This window comes from Lygodium microphyllum, chromosome 12, assembly GCF_053477565.2.
Source record: "Lygodium microphyllum isolate KBCC chromosome 12, Lygodium_microphyllum_v1.1.10, whole genome shotgun sequence".
In the NCBI taxonomy this organism is placed as follows: domain Eukaryota; kingdom Viridiplantae; phylum Streptophyta; class Polypodiopsida; order Schizaeales; family Lygodiaceae; genus Lygodium; species Lygodium microphyllum.
In genome coordinates this window covers 4,559,038-4,582,400 of record NC_141146.1, presented here as the reverse complement: position 1 = coordinate 4,582,400, position 23,363 = coordinate 4,559,038, and positions in this window count along the sequence as shown.

The window sequence follows — 23,363 nt, the reverse complement described above, 5'->3', positions numbered from 1 at the left end:
CCCTCCTTGAAAATCAAAAGATATTGAATGAATACAATAGTTAATGTTAGGGCTATATTGGTGTGAAAAAGCATACCTAATATAATATTAAAAGAGTGTAAAGGACCCATAAGAAAATTACGTTTTTCTTTTTAAGAACCCATAGTTATTTCTAGACAGTTAACTTCACGTGTTCTATTATATCTTATTCTTTGGAAATCAAATTTTATATTATATTAGGATGTTGTAGTTTCCAAATGCAATCTTCCAATCAATTTCTCAAAAATGAAATGATGTGAGCTACTGTGATAATGTAAAATAACTATTATGAAGCATACTAGGTGGTAAATCTAACATCTCAAATATTAAATACAGATAATATGAAACATAAAAGAATTGAATAAGTTAAGAAATTAAGAAAGAACAAGAGTAAACACATTATAGGGCCCAACTTTCCCCATGACAAAAGCCATGGTTTGCCATTCTCTATTATAAATTATCAAATACATGGCTGTTTAAGAAATGAAATAAAAAAATCAATCAAACTATAGAGTTTTAGATATGAAGAGGTTTTCCATAGGTTGCTTAGTTGATGCACAAAATTTAGCATGTCAAATCATGACGTTTTGATATCATTATTGTATCCAAAAAGTATGAAAACCTCCAAAACAACTTTGAAAGCTATTATCTCTATATCAATGGCCTTTTTGTTGAAAGCCTTGCATACAATCCTAGTACCATTATATAAATCTTTAGAAGAATACAAATTTGTGAGTAATATTCTTACAACATTTTCTTTCAATAGCAAGATATAAGGACGAATACCTCTACCAAGGTCAAGGGAGTTAAGCTACACCATGGAGTAGAGGAAGGAGTTCTCATTTGTCTTACCAATAGAATCAACACTAAAGTATTAATTAGTCTCTCCTAGTATCAACTGCATTGCATGATTATTTTAAAATTCCACCTCATCGTTTTAAGGTATAAGAATGTCACGTTCACTAAAGAAGAACCCATAATCATTTATATAATTTAGATCTAGACAAACTTGATTAACTCTTGCATTGACCTTTCCTTCAATAGCATTCTAGATGTAATTCACAACATTTCTTTCTATGTGGCAAACCTTTTCCATCCCTAATGTCTTGTAACCATGCAATAAAGTGGTTCTCATTCACTATCACATGCATATTTTATGTAAGTTTTAAAATATTAAAATATTATCACAAATCAGAACAACATTTAATCACACCAACAATATCCTCGGGTTTTCTTTGGTACAATGGATAGTATTTGCCTAAAATCTCCACCGAGTAGAACAAACTCAGGTAATTCACTGTATCTATATCCTATATATCATGTGTGTTCAAGGCTTATTTATAAATATCCTTATATGTGAATTTTTCATTAATAAAACATAATCCTTTTCTATTCAATTTATAGGTAACCCCATTATATGGGACTCTTTTGTATGTAAAAAATATGTAAAAATGGTATTTTAAAAATTCCTTATGTTGAACCCACATGATACATACATATATTTATAATTGACCTCCCTGGAGAACAACCTTACCACTAAATGGCATATCACACTACATTATATTCTTTTAAGTTTAGTCAAGTGCTTCAAAAGTGTAATGATGCATTATTGGAGTTTCATTCTAACTTTGGATGAGGAAGAAAGAATAAAACTAAGTTTTTACCATGTTCTCCTGTTTTGTGTACGATTCTGTTGTTTCTGCCAAGCAAGTGACAAAAAAAAACTTATTTTAATAAGATCATACTTTAAATTTAAAATTTTATATTATTTATATTAAAATTATTAAAATAATAAATAAATAATATTAAATATAAATAATTTAGTTAAAATTATCACCAAAGAAGCTTAAACTTGTGATCAACAAATAAATTAATAATAACATCTTGCAAATTCACATATTATAAATTACGTTTACTATATAGATTCACCTAAAGATTATTTATACTTATCAATAATTCTTCAAAAATATGAATTTACCTAAATCGGCCTAATAATTTACTCACAATAACACTAAACATATTAATTCCATACCATCTATCTACCAAGTATTATGTGACTAGTGTCACACACAATGATTACATATAAAAATTCATAATTATGCAACAAATAGACAATGAGAATCTACAAAATAATAATAATAATAATAAAGTTTTTATAATATCTATTACACGATTCCATTATATAAGTTGATCCCTAGCCTTATACAAAAACCTCACAAAATGATAAGTAAACTTTATTTTTTGTAACAATAACTATATCGGAATGTTGTACATTTCCTTGTATCTTAAATAAAGCATGAAAAGAGATGTGCACATGCATTGCTTACCTTTAGTTGTTGCCTCTTATTGATGGCCCAATTCAAAGCATAGTCTGGTACTTCTTCTATATTCTGCAGTCGAGTAGTGATGTTGTTAGTGGTACTCTTGTTGTTATTATTGTTGGCCAATTTAACTCGATAGTTTACTCATAAATGGCCAAGACGACCACAATGGTAACATGTCGGCCTAAAATTTTTACATTGAACATTGAGATTTGCATTTTGAAAATTTACCTTGGATACACCAATTTGTTGGTTCGTAGTATCTCTAGGTGTGGAATTGGGTGAATGAGAAGGTGGGACAACATTTGAATAGAAGGGAATGAAAGGCTTTCGTGGATTCCAATTATTCTAGTAAAACAGTTTTGACCCCATAGCTTGGAATTCTTTTTCGGCATTGTGTGTGTGAGAGATGTCAACTTGTAAAGAGGAAGGCTTAAGAGAATGTAGCTTAGCTTGTATACTTGACTGAACTCTCTCTTCATTTTTTTGTTGGAAAGCATATTTGAGTACTTCCTCTAGCATACATAATAGTAGAAGTCATTGTTGCCAAAATTGCAGTGTAGGTAACTACACTATCACCCTCTTGCCATGAAATATTTGCCCAATTCGTTTGAGTGTTGAGATGAAATTGAGGAGGTAAGAAAGAGTTTTTTGAATTTTTTTTGGAACGCATCCATGTGATAGACCGATTGGCACTTTGCTGGAGTATATTTTACCATAGGGATGCATTGTTAGATAGATAATTTGTGGCAGCACACTTGAGCTTATCCTTCTCGAAAAAGGATACTCGATCAAAATAATCATTGAATTGGCTTAACCATAATAAAACAACCTTGCCATCTTTCTTACCATCAAATTTTGTAAACTGGAAAGACTTACAATTGATGTGTTTCTCCTTTTAGGTTTGTTGCACATCAAAGACACCATGAAGAATGGGTGTAATGCGATCATCTTTATCTTGGATAGACAAGCTTTGTTGTGCTTCCTGCTCTTGAAGGATGTGAGTAACCTTAGCCAAATTGTGATGCAAGAGATTAATTTATTAATGAAGAGTAATCTCCAAAAGAGTAGATTTAGCATTCATTTCTTTAGTGTTAGAAGGCTTTGTCATTCTTAAGAAGTAATGATCTTGTGGTAGAAATGAACAAATGAATAAATCCAAAAAAGAATGGGGCCTATGAAAAAAAATAATCTTGAGAATATGCCAAAGCATAAAATACAATCAATATATAATGCATCGACCAAAGTAAAACTGTTCACATCGACGTGTCCATGATTGCATGTAAAATTTATCCTCAATGAAACTACTTGCAAAATTGAAAACTCAAAATTTAACACAATACAAGTCATAGAAAAAATAGAATATCACATATCGGATATAACATTACAAAACCACAAAACACATGATAGATAGTACATCACACCAAGTACAACTAGAGCTAGGAAAAATTTAGCTCCATTTTGATGGCCATTGCTATTAAATACTTGAAGGTCTACTAGAAGGATAACTAGAAACCAAGCTCCATAAAATCTACAACCAGACTTGAGCTAAACATAGATCCATTTACAAGGTAGCTTCTTAAAGCATGTTGTTGACATTAAGATAAAATGCAACCTTGTTGTTGTGAATCCTACGAACAAGAATCAAATCTATGGGCTTAATAGTGATACGTTGGGCAGGAATGGCTAAAAGTTGACCATCACTCATCATGAGATCAATCAAGTAGCTTTCAGCTGCCTCTTAGAGAGCAAGCAAGGCTTGGCTTGACCATTGCCCCACATTCCTTGTGTGGTTCCTTGAAAAGAACTTGTGATGTGATGCCCTGCAGATCTTGTAGTATTTCTCACACCAATCTAGAGAATGGTACCTTAGAAATAATTAAGTTGGAAGTCTTTTGGAATTTCCTTATCTCACAAAGAGTAGATGTGCTTGGTCTCCATGTTCACTTCTTATGTGTTGGAGGACATGTATTACCAATTGGAGTAGTAGTGGGAGCTAGAGCACTGGAGCACATGGACCACCATTTTTGGACAATGGTGGACCATTATTCTTGATAGACAAGCCATCATTATTGACCACTCTAGGCCATCATTGTTGGCCACAATAGTACCACCATTATTAATTGTAGTAGGGCCACCATTGTTAGCCACAGTAGCACCACCATTATTAGTTGTATTAGGGCCACCATTGTTGGCCACCACCAGGGGGCTATTATCACTCACAGTACGCTCACTAGATTTAGAAGAGTATTGAGCTCTTGCTCTTACATACGTCTTCTTGATAGGAAGCTTAGAACGTGCCATAGTTGTGATGATGTAGGATAGGGAAGTGGAGGGTAGAGTGAAGAGTAATGGGAAAGAATGAAAGGAGAGACTTGACTAAAATACGAGACTTTTAAACTTACTGTAGTATAAATTAACTTTAATATTACTTTAGTATAAATAAACTTTCAAACTTATTGTAGCATAAATGAGCTTTTGTCTGCTGTTTGTCTCTCTCTCCACCCCATCCCTCCATCTGTCTGTCTCTCTTGCCACCCCCCCTCATGCTCCCTCTCTCTAGGCTAGTGAATGTTCCAAGGTTGAAATTTTTAAATCTTTGTCTTAGGATTTTAAAATTGAATTTTTATAATTTAAATTTAATTTGTTGAAAGTTCCAACAATATCTTATATCTATAGTCAAATAAATGACTCAAGTATAGATAACCTTAAACTTCACTCTCTAAGATAGGCATTGTTACATTGTCCCTTCTCCCAAGAAGTGTGATTTAAGATTAATATACCCAAGAGACAGAGTAATCGATATCAAAACTTTGAAAAATATAGTTCAAACCTTTGAAATTTTAAACAAAATTTACAAAATGCTCTTTTAGCTAAATTCAAATAGACAAACTATCCAAAGCTTAAGATAGGATTGTTAAAGACATCTCATGTTTAAGATAGGAGTACTGATTAGTCATATCCTTAGTACATGTACTCTCTTTTGGACTCTAAATGCATCAAAATTATACTCTTTATCTAGGTCTCCATTTCTTGCCATCTCTCTCTTGGGTTGCAAACCATTATGCATGGTGTTGTGTAGTTGTGTTGTTTTCAACTCTTGCTTTCCTCACTTCATATATTTCCCTACTTACATATTTTTCTTGAGAGATTTGGACCTTTTTTCCCCCCTCATATCGTATCTTTAATCTCCTATGCCACCATTGGAATAATTACCTCATAGAATTGGAACCATTGATGCCACCTCCCTGATCAATTGCCTTTTGAAAAGCACAATGAGCTTGCTAGTGAGATCATTCCATGCCTTGAGTTGACCATACTGCTAAACTCCCTTGATTTTCAAAGTATGGATCATGTGCCTCAAGTATATGTTGCATAAGAAAGAGAGATTAGAAACACAAACTAATTTACAATGATGATATATTTTTGTAATGGTGCGCCACCTGCATACCCTACATATATCCAATACAAAGTTGTTGGATGCATTCAATACAAAGGCACCTTCTTTGGAACCATACTTTAGTATGTGTGTGAGTTTTAGATGTGTAGGCTCACCAATCAGTTCTAAAACTTTCTCATTTAGTTGTTTTCGAGGTTTCTTCACATGAAATGGTTTTGACAGAGGCACTACTCACTTAGTTTTGAAGACTTGCTTAAAACCTGTATTTGATTATTGATAGAGCATATTGTATGACTCAAAACTTAGTTCCACTTTGTCACATTATCCTTGAGCATCTATAGGAGTAAACAAGTTGCTTAGATCCCTAAGACGTTCACTTGCGACACCATCTACAATATCCCCGAATTTATGATTTTCCAATGCATTTTTGACCATATCCTTGCTAAGGACTTTAGCAATAGTATCATTCTCTACATGAGGAAATATATTTCTCATTGTAGCAAATTGAGCACATATCCATCTATGATATTGTCCACTTCCTTTGGTTAATTGGTGAATTTATTTAACTAACTGGATATGTTGACATGCTTCTTTGGTTGTGGACCCAATCTCTAAAGTTTTTATGAGCTTCCTCTTTAAGATTCTATTCTCGTTCTCCAACTCCATAATTTGTACGTGTGTAGCATGCATAGTATCTTCAATGATAGACATTGCTTGTTGTAGGCTCTTACTCTCCCTATCCTTCTCAGCCAACAATCTATCTTTTTCCGTCAAAGACTACACACACCCTTGTAATGTTGTCTACATATTTGTTAAGGCTTGATGAACTCTTGTTGATCCTTGTGCCACAAGTCTACATGTGTATCCATACAATCCTTTATTACCTTCACAAACAAACTTTACAAATGATGTAAGCCCATTAAATTATGGTGGCCTTTGAGTTAGTGGATTAGGTGGATAAATGCACCCATAGTCATGATAGACCCTAATCAACCCCTAATTAGTCTCTAATCTTATCTTGGAATCAAATTCTAATGAGGCTCTAATCTTATCTTTTGTTCTATCCAAAATATTATCTCTCTCTCTCTCTCTCTCTCTCAACATGAATTGGTCAAAGATTATTAAACACATTTATACAAAGGCTTAGATAGTGAAGAACAATAACATTATCTTATCTTCTACCCAAATATACTCTCTGTCACTCTATCACTTATTTTCTTCGTTCATCTTATACATTCAGACTCTCTCTCTCTCTCTCTCTCTCTCTCTCTCTCTCTCTCTCTCTCTCTCTCTCTCTCTACATGAATTGTTGCTTAAGGATTAAATAACAATTATGAATAATAATAACATCATTCAGATTAAAAAATAAAGATACCTCCATTATCACTTGATTGCTTGTAGTATAGATTGTTGAAGAGGGAGATTGCTCATAGTAGTGTAGAGAGTATTGTGGATGGAGATTATTTGATTTTAGCAAATGGCATCAAAACCACTCCTCAATGCTGCTTTAGAAAATTTTGTATGCAAGAAACTAGGGAAAGAGAAGATTACACAAAATTTGGGATAAAACTAGAGCTTTTAGAGGGAATGAAAAAATGTCGAGAAATGGCCATATACTTGTCCAAAGAGATAAAAATTTACAAGAAAAATCTCAATTCAAAAAGGTGTCTTTGGGTAAAAAATAATCTTAAAATATGATGTGTACGTCAACTTATACCGTTTTTTAACTTCCGTCCTTTTAAGAAGTGAGAATGAGAATGATTCTAATATATTTTAATGTTGAAAAGTCATGAGGGTATTAAAGAGTCATTTGTCAATGATTGGCTCCATTTTTAGAGAAAATAGAATTGTGTTTTTTTAGTGAGAAAAAGTAGTGACCTTATTCTATAGTTTGGAAATAAAATAATAGGTGAATTATATTAAATATACAAATACCAAATTTGCTTGATTATAGAAGATCTCTTATTATAACATTATTATGGAATCTCTTTTTAAAGAGAGAGAGGTGAGAGAAATCGTCCTCACAATGTACATAAGCTTAGGAAATTCCCTAGGTGCTATAGTATTCAATTTCTTGATCTTTGTCAATTCCTCAATGATCTCATTAGATGTGCATTTGAAAGGGAGCGATGGATTGAAGGTTGGACTCGAGAGCTATGGCGGGAGAGCAAGAGCAAGAAAGGGAGAGACTAGAAATGGGAACTCCAACAGTCACAATGAGTGACCGGGCCTTCCTTTATTCAAACTGTCACTAAAAGAATAAAGAATAAAGTGACGATGACGGGCATCTGCCACTTGCAGTGTGCAGTGGCGGTGACTATCAATGTAGTAATACACGGGCGGCTAGGCAGAGGTGCCTTTACCCCCAACAACCTCCCACTTAAAGGCGAATCTACCCCAGTGAGGAGTGAAAAGAAAAAGAAAAAAGACAGTACAATATGTACACATGTACAACAGGATGAGGAAAGACATCATCTCATCCCACGCCCATCAACCTCCTGAGGAAAGACATCATCTCAAGTGGCTATAGTCCCTTCGGACATGGTTAGTCTCAAAAATGGCACACATTAGTTGCACATTGCAACTTCACAAAGTCTAGCTTTAGCTACTCTTGAGTAAGATGTCTCTTGATAACATCACTTGTAACATCATTTTTGACCTTTCCATGACCTAAATTACCATTAAAATCTTGTGTCATATTTATATGTATCATTGTACCATATTGAAAAATGAATTTAAAAATGACTCTTTGCTTTGAACTATGATTCTGCACCATTTGATCACACCCAATATTCCTTGAACAACATCCCCAACTCTTTCAACCATCCAAAATGGAGCATAAAACAATGTTGTGAACAAAAAGGATATCATGGGTTTTATCATGACATATATAGAAATGATAGTACTTTTGGACACTTCCTACAATATGCAAATATGTGATGTGGACAAAGATTGTAACTTGGCTAGAAAACGAATGCATGGGTTGCAATTCATTTTGTTCTTTGAATTTTCTATTAAATCAACTAAGCTTGCATACAAAGTAAGGCTTCAACTTCTTGAAAGCCCTTTGTTGGATTGGCATCTCTGGATGTCTTTGTTTGAAGGCAAGAAAGAACTCTATCTACATTAAATATAGATAATTAGTAAAGTTGACAAAAAATTTCCAACATATTACTCATTGAAATCAAAATACTAGCTCTCTTGAGGGTAGCAGACTAGTAGCAACCTAGAAGTAGCACAATGATATCAATCCAATAACAAAACGTTAGCTCTCTTAGGTGGGAAACTAGTAGCAGCGTTGAATTTGCAAACTAGAAGTGGTAGACTGGTATCAAGCTCATGACCAAATGGTAGCTCCCAAGCTACCAATCATGTAGTCATTGGTAGTAGCTAACTAGTAACATACTAGGAGTACCACACTCGCATCATAGTAAAAGTAGCAAATTGTCATCAAGGAAGAAAGAACTTTGCTTGCATTAAATATAGATAATTAGTAAAGGTGTCAAAAAATTCATAACATATTGATTATTAGAGAAAAAGTAATGCTCTCTTGAGTGGTAGACTGGAAGTAGCAGAGTGATATCATGCTAATAATGAAATGTTAGCTCTCTTAGATAGCAAATTGCTAATAGAGTAGAACTAGCAAGCTAAAAGTGATGGATCGGAATCAAGTTAAAAACCAACTAGTAGATCCCAATCCACCGATCTAATAATACAGTGGTAGCAGACTAGTAGCATACAAAAATGTACAAAGTGGTAGCATACCAAAACTAGTAGACTAGTATCAGGTTGAGAACAAAATGATAAATCCCATACTACCAATCTAGTAGGACACTAGTAGTAGGCTAAAAGTAGCTCATTGGTAGCACACTAGTATAACATTGGAAACAAAATGGTAGCTCCAACTTGTTGATCTGATAGCACACTCATAGCACCATGTTAGCACCCTAGTAGCACCTACTTGCCAAAACTAGCACCTTGATAGTACAGTAAAAGGGGTTGAAAGTGGAATGGTACCTTTCATCCCAAATCTCCCAAGCTAGTAGTAGCCTCGTAGCTCTTAGACAATAGTCTCCATGACCTTGATCATGGTAACAATGTGGTAGCTAACAATCAATCAATGTGCTAATAGGATGGAAGATTACATTTTGTGATTGCCCAAACCTTTCATTGGTTGATGGCAATATGCTAGCTTCCACTACATATAGGTGGCAAGTGATATTAGAATGGTATCCTTTATGTCACTGACAATGTACTCGCTATAGTTTGGTAGTACAATGGGAGATAATAGGAGACTACTAGTACCTAATAGTGCTCTGGTAGAGCTCATTGTGTGAGGTGAGTGGACCGGTAGTTGAGTCTGTGTAGTAGGAATCTTGCAATATGCTAGAAGCTAACAGTCTTGTGTCATTGGCCCAAAAGAAGATAAGAATGTGTGATAAACAATGCGATGGTGTGTCAAGCTTATTGTGCAATATACTAGTAGCTAATAGTTTTGTGTCCATGGCCCAAAAGAAGATAAGAATGTGTAATAAACAATGTGATTGTGTGTCAAGCTGAGTGTTAGATGGTAGTGGATTGGTAGTTGAGTCAGTGTAGTAGGAATCTTACAATATACTAGTAGCTAACAATTTTGTGCTAGTGGCCCAAAAGAAGATAAGAATGTGTGATAGACAATGCAATTGTGTGTTAAGCTTAATGTGCAACCATAGGCAACAATTGAACAATGATCAAAACAACCATGGAACCAATGCTAGGATCAAGAAAATAAACTTGAGGTTGCTCTTTTGGGCAAGACACGTATGGTGTTTATCCAAAAGAACACCACTATGTCTTTGATTTCTTCTATAATTACACTTCTTGTGCATGCTGGTTGTCATTCACACACATGTAGTTGTAGCATTGTCTCCTTGTGTTGCAATGGAGACATAATTGCATAGAGATTTCTTCAATGTATAGCAAGAAGTCGTGATATAGGTGCTATATTTGGTTTTCTCATCTAGTTTGCAAAATTTAATAGCATCAGGATACTTGTCCATTTCAAGAACAATATTTTCAATCTCTTTGTTTTGTCCATTGCCTTGAGTGTGTTCTACAATCCACTCATGTAAAGATTTGCTGGACATTGGAAACCTCGAGTCAATTACATTGAATTTGTAGGCCCCTCAAATCTCAATGTTCAAGAAACCTTTTAAGGATCTCCACCTTCTCCAACTTGCCAAGACCCTCTGTGCAATGCATGAAACACTTCAGTATCTTAGAGCAAATTTTGTGTTGTCTAATGTCACTTAGCTTGACTTGTGTAATTGCAACATTCCTAGCCTTGAACTTTGAACAATATTCCTACTTCCTCTTTGCTTCATACTCCTTGATTAGAGCTTTTTTACATAAGCTGCACCAAATTGAGCCACTATATAGGCATGTAGTAATAAATTACTCATGTTTGCTATTGAGATCTCCATCCATGGGTCAAGCAAAGTAGAGTGGCAGATACACACCACAGGGTTCTTGATGAAATTTATGCATTTGTGTGTGTGTGTGTGGAAAATCAGAGTGCAAGCCAACATTGAGATGTGCACAAGAGGGAGAGAAGAGCTCAAAAATACAAGAACAAGTCTTGCTCTCTCACTCATCAGTTGTTGATGTAGACCCATGGGCTGTCTATATAGCCCCAAGTGGCTAGGGTTAGGGTTTTCCCTTCCCTTCAGGACCATTCACACCTACATGCCCTTATCCACTCCTACATAAGGAGAGTTCATATGCCTATACACTTAACACCCCCCCTCAATGCCAAGTGGCATTGGAATACAAAGCATAAAAGAATGCCCCCCCTTAACCCAAACTAGGATGCCTTTATAGATCAGGCTACAAGGACAGTTATAGGCAGAAAGGATATAGGACTCAGAAGAGTCGATCATCGGTGGATTGGGAGGAAAAATTGGCCTCCAATTCCTTAAGTACTTCAGGATGGTTATGACATTTACTGGTAATATGTCCTACAGTATGCCCTTTCTACTTACAAAAGGTACACTTATTGACAATTGTATGCACCAAGACTTGGTCATGGGATGTTGAAGTAGATGTCTGACCGGTGCTTCCTTCTTTGTGATTTCTTTTTTCTTCATCCAAACAGGATTGGATAGTACTTGCCAAGATAGGATTGGCAATATTAGTAAGAGTTGCTACAAGTGTAGGAAAGACCTTTTTGACAGCTTTTAAAAGAATGGCAATAGCATCCTCATCATCGATTGGTGCTTTCATTGAAGAAAGTTGTGCCATGAGGCCCTTCATATGAGAAATAAATTTTCCCAAGTCTTCTCCTTCTCTATATTCCAAGCCAAAGAATTCAATCGTAAGGAAAATCTTAGTGTTTTTACCTATAGTACCATAGAGCTTTTCAAGCTCATCCCATTTCTCCTTGGTAGTGGAGAGCTAATCAACATGATGAATCAAGGATTCATCTAAGTGTAACATGATTATTGCTTGAGCATGTTGACCATCCTCCACATAAAAGGATTTGTAGGATCAATAGCTCTAGTTCCTTGAATGTGAGGCCAATAACCTCTCTCCATCATTTTGTACTTAATGAGTACTTGCCGGGGGTGAAAGTCTTTGCCATCAAATTTACAAATTTGACGACGAAGGTTAGCATAGGCTGAGGCCATAGGAAGGTCTTACTACTTGCTTAGTGCAAGTAGCAATGTATAATCCTTTACACAGGGCCACTAGTGCAAGAACAAAGACAATGTAGATTTTACAATTAAAACTTCAAGGATGAGAATGGTTGAAAATCATAGATATGGAGTATTTCAAAATAGGATTTAGGTGGTCCTTGCCTTTGACCAACCCTTTTTTAATGTTTGATTGTTTTCCTTGGCTTTGGTGAAGTGAACTTAGATTGCACTTCTGGCTCCTCCTGATAATGTGGCCTATTAGAGGAGTTCTTGGTGGAACAAGGCTGATCAATCAACTCTATGCTATGGGTTGAATTAGAGGAGAGTATAATAATACTCATTTCTCTTATTTACCAGTAGCAAACAATAAGATCTACCAGCTAAATGCATCGGTAGTGCTAAGAAGAACTTGTACCAACTTCCATTATTCTACTCATAATGAAGGTTGATCTTCATGATATGCCCATGGGATGAGAAGAAACTCTGCATTTGAGCTCCACATGGCAGTAACAAATCCTAACAAGGGGTTTTTAGTGATTAGAATCACTATTGATATAATGCCCATATTGAAAAAAAATGAGAATAGGGAAGCTTGAAGCTTCCTAGCTACTATGGCTGCCAAGAAACCCATAGTTAGGGTTTTGCTAATTATGGGCAGTAGAGAGGGAATTTCTTTGAACCCTCTTAGGTGTAAATAACCCTCTTGGGGGGCTATAAAAGCCCCATAATAGCTGAAGTGGTTGCGCACACAACATGCCGCTCCGAGGAGTTAAACTAGCATCAATGAAATCTGCACTAGTTTTAGGATAAAACACAATGCTACCCTCCACATCGCCCAATCTTCGCATTTGATGCACTGTGCTAGAGCGCCTTGAGCTGGGGATGAATTTTCCAGAAGAAATTAGGAGCTAATATTGCCTCCTTTGCACACACAAGATCCTCCAAGGTCAAGGGGTCAAATTGTGGCTATGGAGGTCAAGAGATAAGATGAAGAAGATGAAGGCTCATGTGCACTTAGTGATGGATGATGCTAAAGGAAGCTGAAGAAATTAGAGATGGCTATGTTGATACCATGTGGAAAATCAGAGTGCAAGCCAACATTGAGATGTGCACAAGAGGGAGAGAAGAGCTCAAAAATACAAGAACAAGTCTTGCTTATTAAGTTGCTCATGAAAGTACACCTTAGGTTGCTCTCACTCATCAGTTTGATGTAGACCCATGGGTTGTTCCCCTTCCCTTCAGGACCATTCACACTTGCCTGCCCTTATCCACTCCTACATAAAGAGAGTTCATGTGCCTATACTCTCAACATGTGTGCATGTGCGTGCGTGCATGGAGAGAGAGAGAGAGAGAGAGAGAGAGAGAGAGAGAGAGAGAGAGAGAGAGAGAGAGAGAGAGAGAGAGAGAGAGAGAGAGAGTGGCCTTGTAATTGACTTCAAGAACGTCATGGGCCATCAGTTGGCCACATTTACTTATGTCAATTTAAATATTTATCTAGAAGATGCTTCACCGTTTAGAAAAAGTTTCCCATTACATTAAAGAGGAAGCTACCAACTTGCTAGAGATATGTGGGACATAGGTATCAAGTCCACCTATTCATGCTTACACCCAATAGTCCCACTGAGAGCACATTATATGTTATGCATGAGGTGATGTTTTGAAAGTGCACAACAAAAAGAAGAAAGTGAACATGGAGAGAAAAAGAAGACAGAGAGAACGCAAGAGAGAGAAGGAACAATGTGACTACAATGGCTGAAGGTATAAGGCTACAACAGTTAGCCCCAACATGTAGCTCTACATGTTAATGTGGGTGCCAAACCATAGCAAAGGGATGAGAGAAAATGAGGAGGGCTTGTTGATCACAAAGTGTCAATGATGGATAATGGATAATGAAAATGGGAGGGCAAGCTACCTATATATAGGTGTTACATGCTTTTTTAGATTGTGATTAGACTAGTTGTTACAATACTATACTCAACTTTCACAACTATAGTTGACTGTGCTTGGCTCAGATAATTTTGTTGGTTTGGGTGTTGGACAATCATTTCCCACCACCATCTTCACTGATAGTCAGATTACATTGGTAGTTGCATAGAATCTAGTGTTCCATGCACATACTAAGCACATTGAGGTAGACTATTAGGGAGTGACTCCCTACAAGAGAGATCAGCTTCGTCTATGTGCCAACACAGGACAAACTTATAAATGTTTTCACAAATGATTGCCACCTCTAATTCACCACATAACTCCCAAGGGAGATTGTTACTATATTTTGATAGTGACATGTGTGAACACACTTAGGACTATTGACGCACCCTTTTTCCTCTTTAGGAGTTCTTTTTCCTCTAGTCTTGTATATATTTCTATTCAATTTTAGGGCACACTTTGTCTTGTAAATCTTCTCTATTGATACCTCTCAATACACTTTGAGTTGTGCTCTCTCAAGCTTCTTCTTTTCTAAATTATGTGCTTGTATTCCTACAACCCTAAATCCAACAAATTCAATGATTAGAAGGATTTTGTGGTGGGTGTCGTGTGGCCTATGTGGTAAGTTTATGCGGCATATGTGGTGAGGTATTAGGTACATGTGATGGAGAGTTGGATGCAATAACAATGAAAAGTTGTTTGATGGAGTGACTATGTGGGAGACTATGTGGGTGCAAAAACAATGAAAAGTTGTTTGATGGAGTGACTATGTGGGAGACAAAGGCTCATGTGATGGGTTTTGCACATCATGGATTCAAGGTCTATGTGGTGGAGTCTAAGGCTTATGTGATGAACCTAAGGCTCATGTGATCGAGCAAAGACACAATATGGTGGAGTATTAGGTGCATGTGATGGTCCAACCTATGTGCCATATGCTTGTGTTGGACGAGGGGGAATCATGTGCTAGATGATTTAATTGATGTGCTAGACACAAAAAAGCACTCAGTGTATTGTGTCTATCACGCATGTTATGAGCTATGCTTATGTGTTGGATGACTGCACCAATGCCAAATGATTGTATAGTAAGTGATATCCAATGCAATCACATGTACTATACATATTGCAATGTGTGATGGATGATTTGAGTGTGTATGCTAGACACTAAAAGCACTCTAGGTGTAGTTAAAAGCACATTTTAATATGGGCTGCTAAAGGCATACTATGTGTTGGATGCAATCAATGATATGTGCTAGACATGTGTTGGATGACATAAATGATATGGGTTGTTAAAGGCATACTATGTGTTGGATGACATCAATGATATGTTGGATGACATCAATGATATGTGCTAGACATTTGAGACCATGTGATGGATAAGTATTGTGCTAATGGACAAGCACAACTGACATGGTGGTGGATGCCCAAAAAGCATGCTATATGTGGTATCCCATACAGCATGCTACATGTTGACAAAAGCACTTATATATTGCATGGATGGATACAACTTGTCACAACACTCTATGTGGTAGTAAAAGCTCCCATGTGCTCAAGATTAATCTAGAGTATGGTCTTGGTGGATAAAACACCAAGGAGTGTTGGACAATGGAAATTGTATGATTTGCACACTAGTTGTAGGATGCCTATGTGTTGATGATGACTCTTAGGCAAAGCATAATTGTAGAACCATGTTGGACATAGTACCACCTATGTGTTGATGGATAGCCAATGTGGGAGTAGTCCATGCTTGGATGAAGCTAGCATGCAACAAAGATTTACATTCTTGTGCTAGATAGGTTGCAACATATAATTTTGAATGCCTATGCTAGAGATTTCCTAGGTTGGAGATCACATGTGGAGTAATTTAGCGATGTGTTGGATGTTCACAACAATTCTAGACCATTTAAAAACTACACGTTGGACAATTCAGCACACTATGTGTTGGAACTTTGGCCTTATGTGACTGAATACCTCAGCATCATGATCTGTTGGACTCTATCATGTTGTCATGGATTATTGGGGTTGATTCATGGTGCGATCTGGAACACAACTTGCTACCAAGACACAATCATTGTGATGATTTAGTACACTCTTTGTGGACAACAATGCATGAGACATAGCCTTTAAAAAAAGGCTATATGTTGGATTTGATAGGTGCCTCTAAAAACTTTCCTTAAAAGCCTCTCAAACCCTATCTTATATGTTGAATAGAAGCAATAAGCCAATATTCCTAATCATAATCACACTATGCTAGACCTTGTACCTACGTTGGACAAGCAATGTGCTATACATATCAACATGATCACCATAACACATTGGACCTAGAGCGACATCTTTAGCGATAATCATAGCCTACAAAAAAGAAATCCACCATCATAAAAGCATCACTATTAACATCATTATGAAGGCATCGCTATATAATAGCAGCGTTCCTAATCATAATCACACTATTCCAGGCCTTGCACCTATGCTAGACAGGCAATGTGCTCTACATATCAAAATGATCACTAGAACACATTGGGCCTATAACGACATCTTTAGCGATAATCATAGCCTACAAAAAAAGCTTCACCATCATAAAAACATCCCTATTAACATCATTATGAAGGCACTGCTATATAATAGCAAATGGATGTAATAAAATTAGCAATATGAATAGCAATGGTTGTTGTAGTGGAAAAGAAATTTGGGCAGCATGGCTACCTAGCCACATTAAACTAAGAACCATATTAAAGAACTTTCGATCCATGTGCATAACACAAGACTTCTTATGAGAATTGCATGTCTACTTGCCATAAAGAGAATGGTCACAAGAATCAAAACATTTGTAATCTTGATGCAAAAGATATTACAAACAAGTAACCATTTTCATTCCTTCTAAGGAAATGTGCCCAAGGTGACAATGCCATGAAGATACATGTGGTATGTCAGCCACATCCAAAACATGATCAAGAGACCTAAATACAAATCAAGGATAGCAATTGCCAATCTTGGCACTTGAGGAAACCACAAGTAATATTCCATGCAAAATCACCAAAAGATTCACAATAGCGTGCATCATACAACTATCCAGTTGATAGAAGGCTTTTGGTCAAAGCCAGTGCATGACATGTATTATGCAAAATAAAAGAGCTACATGAGGGAAACTGTAGCCTTACATCCCCAATTCCAATAATATCCAATGCCAAGTTATTTCCCGATCACACAGAACTTATCATGCTATGATAGGACTGAAACCAAATCCCTATGGGGGGTAACATGAAAGGGATCCCCTGAATCAAGTAGCTAACACTGAGAATATATAGACAAAGCATCAATCAACTAAGAAGCATCAAGAGAGGAAGTTGCTAAGATGTACTCATCATCTAACTTTGGCTACACTACATTTATCTTTTCAATCTTTACACATGACTTACTAAGGACAATGTTATAGTCATTAGACTTTTCCTACATGTTACCAATTGCCTTTCTCTTTGCACTTATCATCATGCATCTTATGGCACGGTGATTGAGTATGACTATGTTTCCCACAATATTCACATGTGAGAGAGGACTTACGACCATGGGACTTAATGCGAGACTACCCACAATACTCAGACGGACCTGTGAGTCTCTAACATGGCAGTCATTACCACTCTTACCATCATATCTACCCCTGACAACCAATGCATGAGAAGTGTGAGAGACATCCACATTCTATTTGTTTATCTCCTCTATGAGTAAAGATCCCTCAATGTCCTAGAGTGTCAAGCCATCCTTTGAGTAATGGGACACATGGCCAGACAAAAAGCATCCCATGACTCGGGAACTAATGAAATAGCACTATCATACGAAGAACCAACCATAATGATAGGAAACCACTGTAAACAACAAGAGTATAAGCTACTATAAATTACTACAAAAGAGTCCCAAAACTTGCTATAATCACATCCCATAATCACATGTAATGTAGCTTGCTATAATCACATCCCATAATCACATGTAATGTAGCTTGCTATAATCACATCCCATAATCACATGTAATGTAGCATGCCATAGTCGCATCCCAATGCAAACATGAATGCCAAGAATCAATACATGTATATGGCATACCTTGCTATGAAAAATACTTATTGCCCGGAAGTATACATCAGTAAAATACTATCAAAATATGAGCTATTCCAGCTCAATGCAAGCCAATAAGAAGCTCAATACATCCTCATAATGATTCAAGCACCAATACACGAGTAATAGGCATGAGTAGAATCAATAAGCATCCAATACAAGCTATCCTAGAGTGTTTTTAGCAAGTCTACTATGAATATATAGCAATAGCAGAACAAATACCACTCCAAGAGTGACCCAATGTCAACTAATCATGCCAGGGAGTGATCTCAAACCTTTGCCCAATGTCCAAGAGTACCAGAAGCTATAGGAGATTCCAAGTATGTTAGGGAAAGAGCCTAAGAGATCAAGTGCAAATAATTAAACAATCCTGAGGGTTGGGGGATTGTGCTGGCCACAATGGGGATCTCAAATAGGTAGCTTTCAATACTAGGGAGGAAGCCAAATGAGTATATAGAAGATGAAACAATGACCAATGTGCTATTGCAAGTGCCAAGGAGATAGCATGAAAAACAAGCACAATCATTGCATATCACATTGAGTGTATAGCTATTATAGCTGGGGCTTAATGATCACAAGGGAGTGTTGACAATGCTCCAAGGGATCCCTTGAAGGTGCCAATACAAGCTAGAACAAGCTGTAGATTACTATTTACCTTGGATAGAAAAAACCATGGCTACGTTGAATCTTGATTAGTAGGTGTTTACAAGTTGAAGCAAATTTGAAGGAGAAGCTCCTCAAACCAATGTTCTAATACGAGTTGAATGGTGAAGTCAAAGTGGAAGTAGGTGAGCAAAAGCAAGATTGAAGCACAAGCTATGGAGGTTGAAACTTGAGAGCAAGAGAAAAAGAGACATAGTATGTGGAAACTCCAACAATCACAATGTGTGACTAGCCTTTTCTTATTCAATAGTCACTGATAGAATAAAGAATAAAGTGACAATGATGGGTGCCCTCCACTTGTAGTGTACATGTTTGTGGCCATGGTGTGTGTGGCAATGAATACATGGTGGCATAGGCACACGAGTCTTTATCCCCAACAGTTTTTTATTTTATTTTTATATTATCTTTTCCATTTCAATCTCAAGAAACATACAAGAATCAAAGAGATAGCTTCCTACCATAACTTCTAAAGGGTAGGATTGAAGGATACAACAAAAATATTAGATGATGGAGAGGAAGAGAAAAAATCTTACACAACCTATTATAATAGCACAAAAGAATTCAAACCAAAAGAGATGCTCATACCTAGACAATGAAGGTGAACACAACAGATGATGGTTCTGGAGCAATCTCCTGTCTCGTTGCTTCTCTCCTCCTCTTACTTTTCTCATCACTTCTCATATTGCTTCTCTTATTCCTCTTATTAAAAGATATAATTCCCCCTCTTCAAAAGGGAAAATATAATGCAAAAGAAAAAGCACAGAAAGCAAAAGCCAACCCACAAAAGCAAAAATGAGGGCTTTCTCTTCTTTTTTACACTTATCATGTGATGGAGTTCTGTGGACATCACATAGAGTTATATAGCAACTTCAAGAACTGGAAGCTTTTATTGTTATCCTTCTTTTTTGCGCTTTTTGTGTGATTTTGTTCCTTCTTCCTACTCTAGACCTATTCTCACATGATAAACACCAAGAAAAAAACAAATCAGAATTGCAATCAAACTAACAATCCAATGAATCAATTTCTTCTCAAAACTAGTCATGCAATGTTTCAACATTCCTTTGTCATTGATCAATCTCCTATTTTGGCACATGATAAGAGCATATGTGCCTCTACATTCGATTTCACTTTGTCCTAGAAACTAAACCAAAATATTGGGCATTTTGCTCATTGATAGGACATCAACGAAAATTCGTATTGAGTCAAGAGTCTCAACCATTATGGTTGTGTTATCTCTCACCTAGCACTCTTTCTCTATCTAATCTAGTACTTATCGATCTGTGAAGAGGATAAATGCAAGAGTTTAGCGAGCATACCCAGTAACTTATCACGCTGTACTCTTTGCCATTCCATGGCTCATGATTAGCTCAATGATTCAAGTGTAACGCCTCCTCTCCGTCCACTACTCCAATAGCTCCAACTCGATCCATGTGCTCCAAGTTATTGTGAAGGAAGATAAGAAGAAGAAGAGAATAGCGTGAGCAATGGAGAACAGCTTCTCCAATGGTCCCTCACTCTCCCTCTCACACTCCCTCCCTCTCTTTCTCTCTCTCTCCTCTCTCACTCTCTCAATGTGCTCAATGGATAAGGTAGAGGAAAGAAGGAGAACTCTCAAGTTGGCAGACATAATAATAAGCTTATCTACTTCCCTTCTAATATTTATAGATAGGTTTTGAGTTTGGGTTTCCCTCCATTATTTAGGCAGCCTACCCACGTTTTTTGGCGTTTAACTGGTCCTCTTTTGATTAATGCATACATCTTGGGTTGATGAAGTCAATCCTATCAAAAGTAAATAGAAGATCAATGTTGACAACCTCACCCACCTATGGGTCTTCCTATCTAACTCTACGAGATGTTACAATTTACATGAGAGTTTTCCGACTCTACAATAATATTACAAGACAATATTGAAACCATATTGTGGTTTCACATGGTGGATGGCTATGTCTAATTGAATTAATGTAGCCTAAAAGGATTAATCCTTGTTTTTGGCACATTATTCCTTTGCTAGACTTGATCCTCCTTTGCCATTTGTGAATTTGCCATTAATAGACTACACTATAGAGATGGTTCTTGATGTGTTTCTAACCCCAAATAATAACATATAAATGATTTGTGACAAAAATTGTAGCTTGGTGAGGTAGAGCAATCGGGAGAGGTGATCTAAACCTTTCTCTTCCTATAATTGTGCAAAAACAATGTTTGATAATTGTTTTGGCTAGGCTACCTCTTACTGAGTTTTAAAGCAATAAAAAAAAGTTACAAGTAATGTTTTGGTGATTAAAAATTATATTTGAATGCTAAAAATAAACTAGTCAATGTGATCCCAATAAGTAATTAATGTGATGGAATTTGAACCCTTTTGGATCATGGTAAAACAATGTTTATCACTCGGATGACTTATGTGCTTGCAGATGACCTCTAGCATGTAAACTCAAGAATTTTGAAGTGTTGTATATGCCAAAATGACATTTTTGAGCCTAAAAATTAGCAATCAAGTTGATCCAATGAAGTAGATGTGATGGTGGTTATTGTCTAATCAAAGTGCATACCAACCTCCCAATAACATTATCATGCTACTAATTGTTTTTCCTAGCTCTCCAAGCACAATCAAGCTGATTTCAACATGTCCTTATTCTTGCATTGCTTTGGAATCACAAAACTATTGAGAATGTTCTTTCATAGCTAGTTTCTATTGGATGTTCTTCATCTTGTTTTGTACTCCTTTTAAAAATCCTCACAATGCACGCATGTGCATACAATGAATAAAACTAGAACATTTTTCATCTTATGTTTCATGTCAAGAATTCTATCACCCATGTGTTAACACACATTATTGTGTGTAAGAATGTGTTAAGGTGTGAATAACATTTACACCAGTTAGCATTAAATAGGGGTGAAAGGTTTAGGTATACACCTTATCCTATATATTGAGGCCCTATTAGTTGTACCTACATATCTTTCTTATCACTTTCAATCGATCTATTCAGTTTCTTTGTACTTGCAAGATATATATATATATATATATATATATATATATATATATATATATATATATATATATATATATATATATATCTCTCTCTCTCTCTCTCTCTCTCTCTCTCTCTCTCTCTCTCTCTCTCTAAGCTAGAGGAAATACTTCTCACGACTATGAATGAAGAGGAAGCCAAAAGCCCGTGTATTGGTATGTTTGCCATCTTGCTCCTACTTTATGCAAATGATGTGGTCTTCTTTACATATACTGGGGAACATATGCAATAGTTAATGGGGATTCTTGAACGGTTTTGTCAAGATAGTGGTTTGATGGTGAATGTAACAAAAACAAAGCTAATGGCTGTGCGCACCAAGCAATCAAAGACCCCACCAAAAGTACATTATGTGGGATAGTCTATAGAGGTAGTATCTACTTTCAAATACTTGGGGATTGAGATACCTGCAAACCACAGATGGCATACATGTGTGGAGCAGTGATTAGTGGCAGGGAAAAGCAAGTATTATCACTTTGAAAACGATTGTAGCTGTGTAGATACTAAATGCTAGAAAATACGTTGTATGATTTTTGATGCATATGTTCTACAAACAATATTATATGGAGTGGAAGTGTGCGGGGGGGGGGGGGGGGGGGGGAGCATCTCCTCATCTGCATGGAACGACATTGAGAAGCTGCAAAAAGCTTTTATTTGTAGACATTTGGGCATCAAAAGCACCACACCATATGTACTTATGCTTTTGGAAACTAGCCATCGACCAATTGAGGTACATGCTATGATCCAAGTACTAAGATATGCCACCCAAGTACGTCAAATGGATGACAATAGGCTCCCCAAACGGGCATGGGATGCTAGCACACGCCTACAGAAAATATGGAAAAGTAAAGTGCTTTCAATAGGATGTGTGCTGGATATGCAAAAATGGTTTAAAGGGGAGTGGATAGATATCTAGATATGACATCCAAAGATATATGCATGGACACATTTCAATCAGACCTCTTACAAGCATATCAAGCAAAACATAAAAGCAAGGGAGCAAGTGGCAAACTTGCTTATTACAGTATGCATATCTATCCTTCATGTTGGGAATCCTATGTGCAAGCAGAGGCACACACCCAGCCATACATAGCCAACCCGCTCTCAGTGGTATTTAGATAGAGTATTGCACGACTTCAAACTCAATCACACACTTTATTGATTGAGACAGGTGCATGGAGTGGGCAAGCAAGAGAGACGAGGTTATGCAAGCTGTGTGGACTACAGAGTG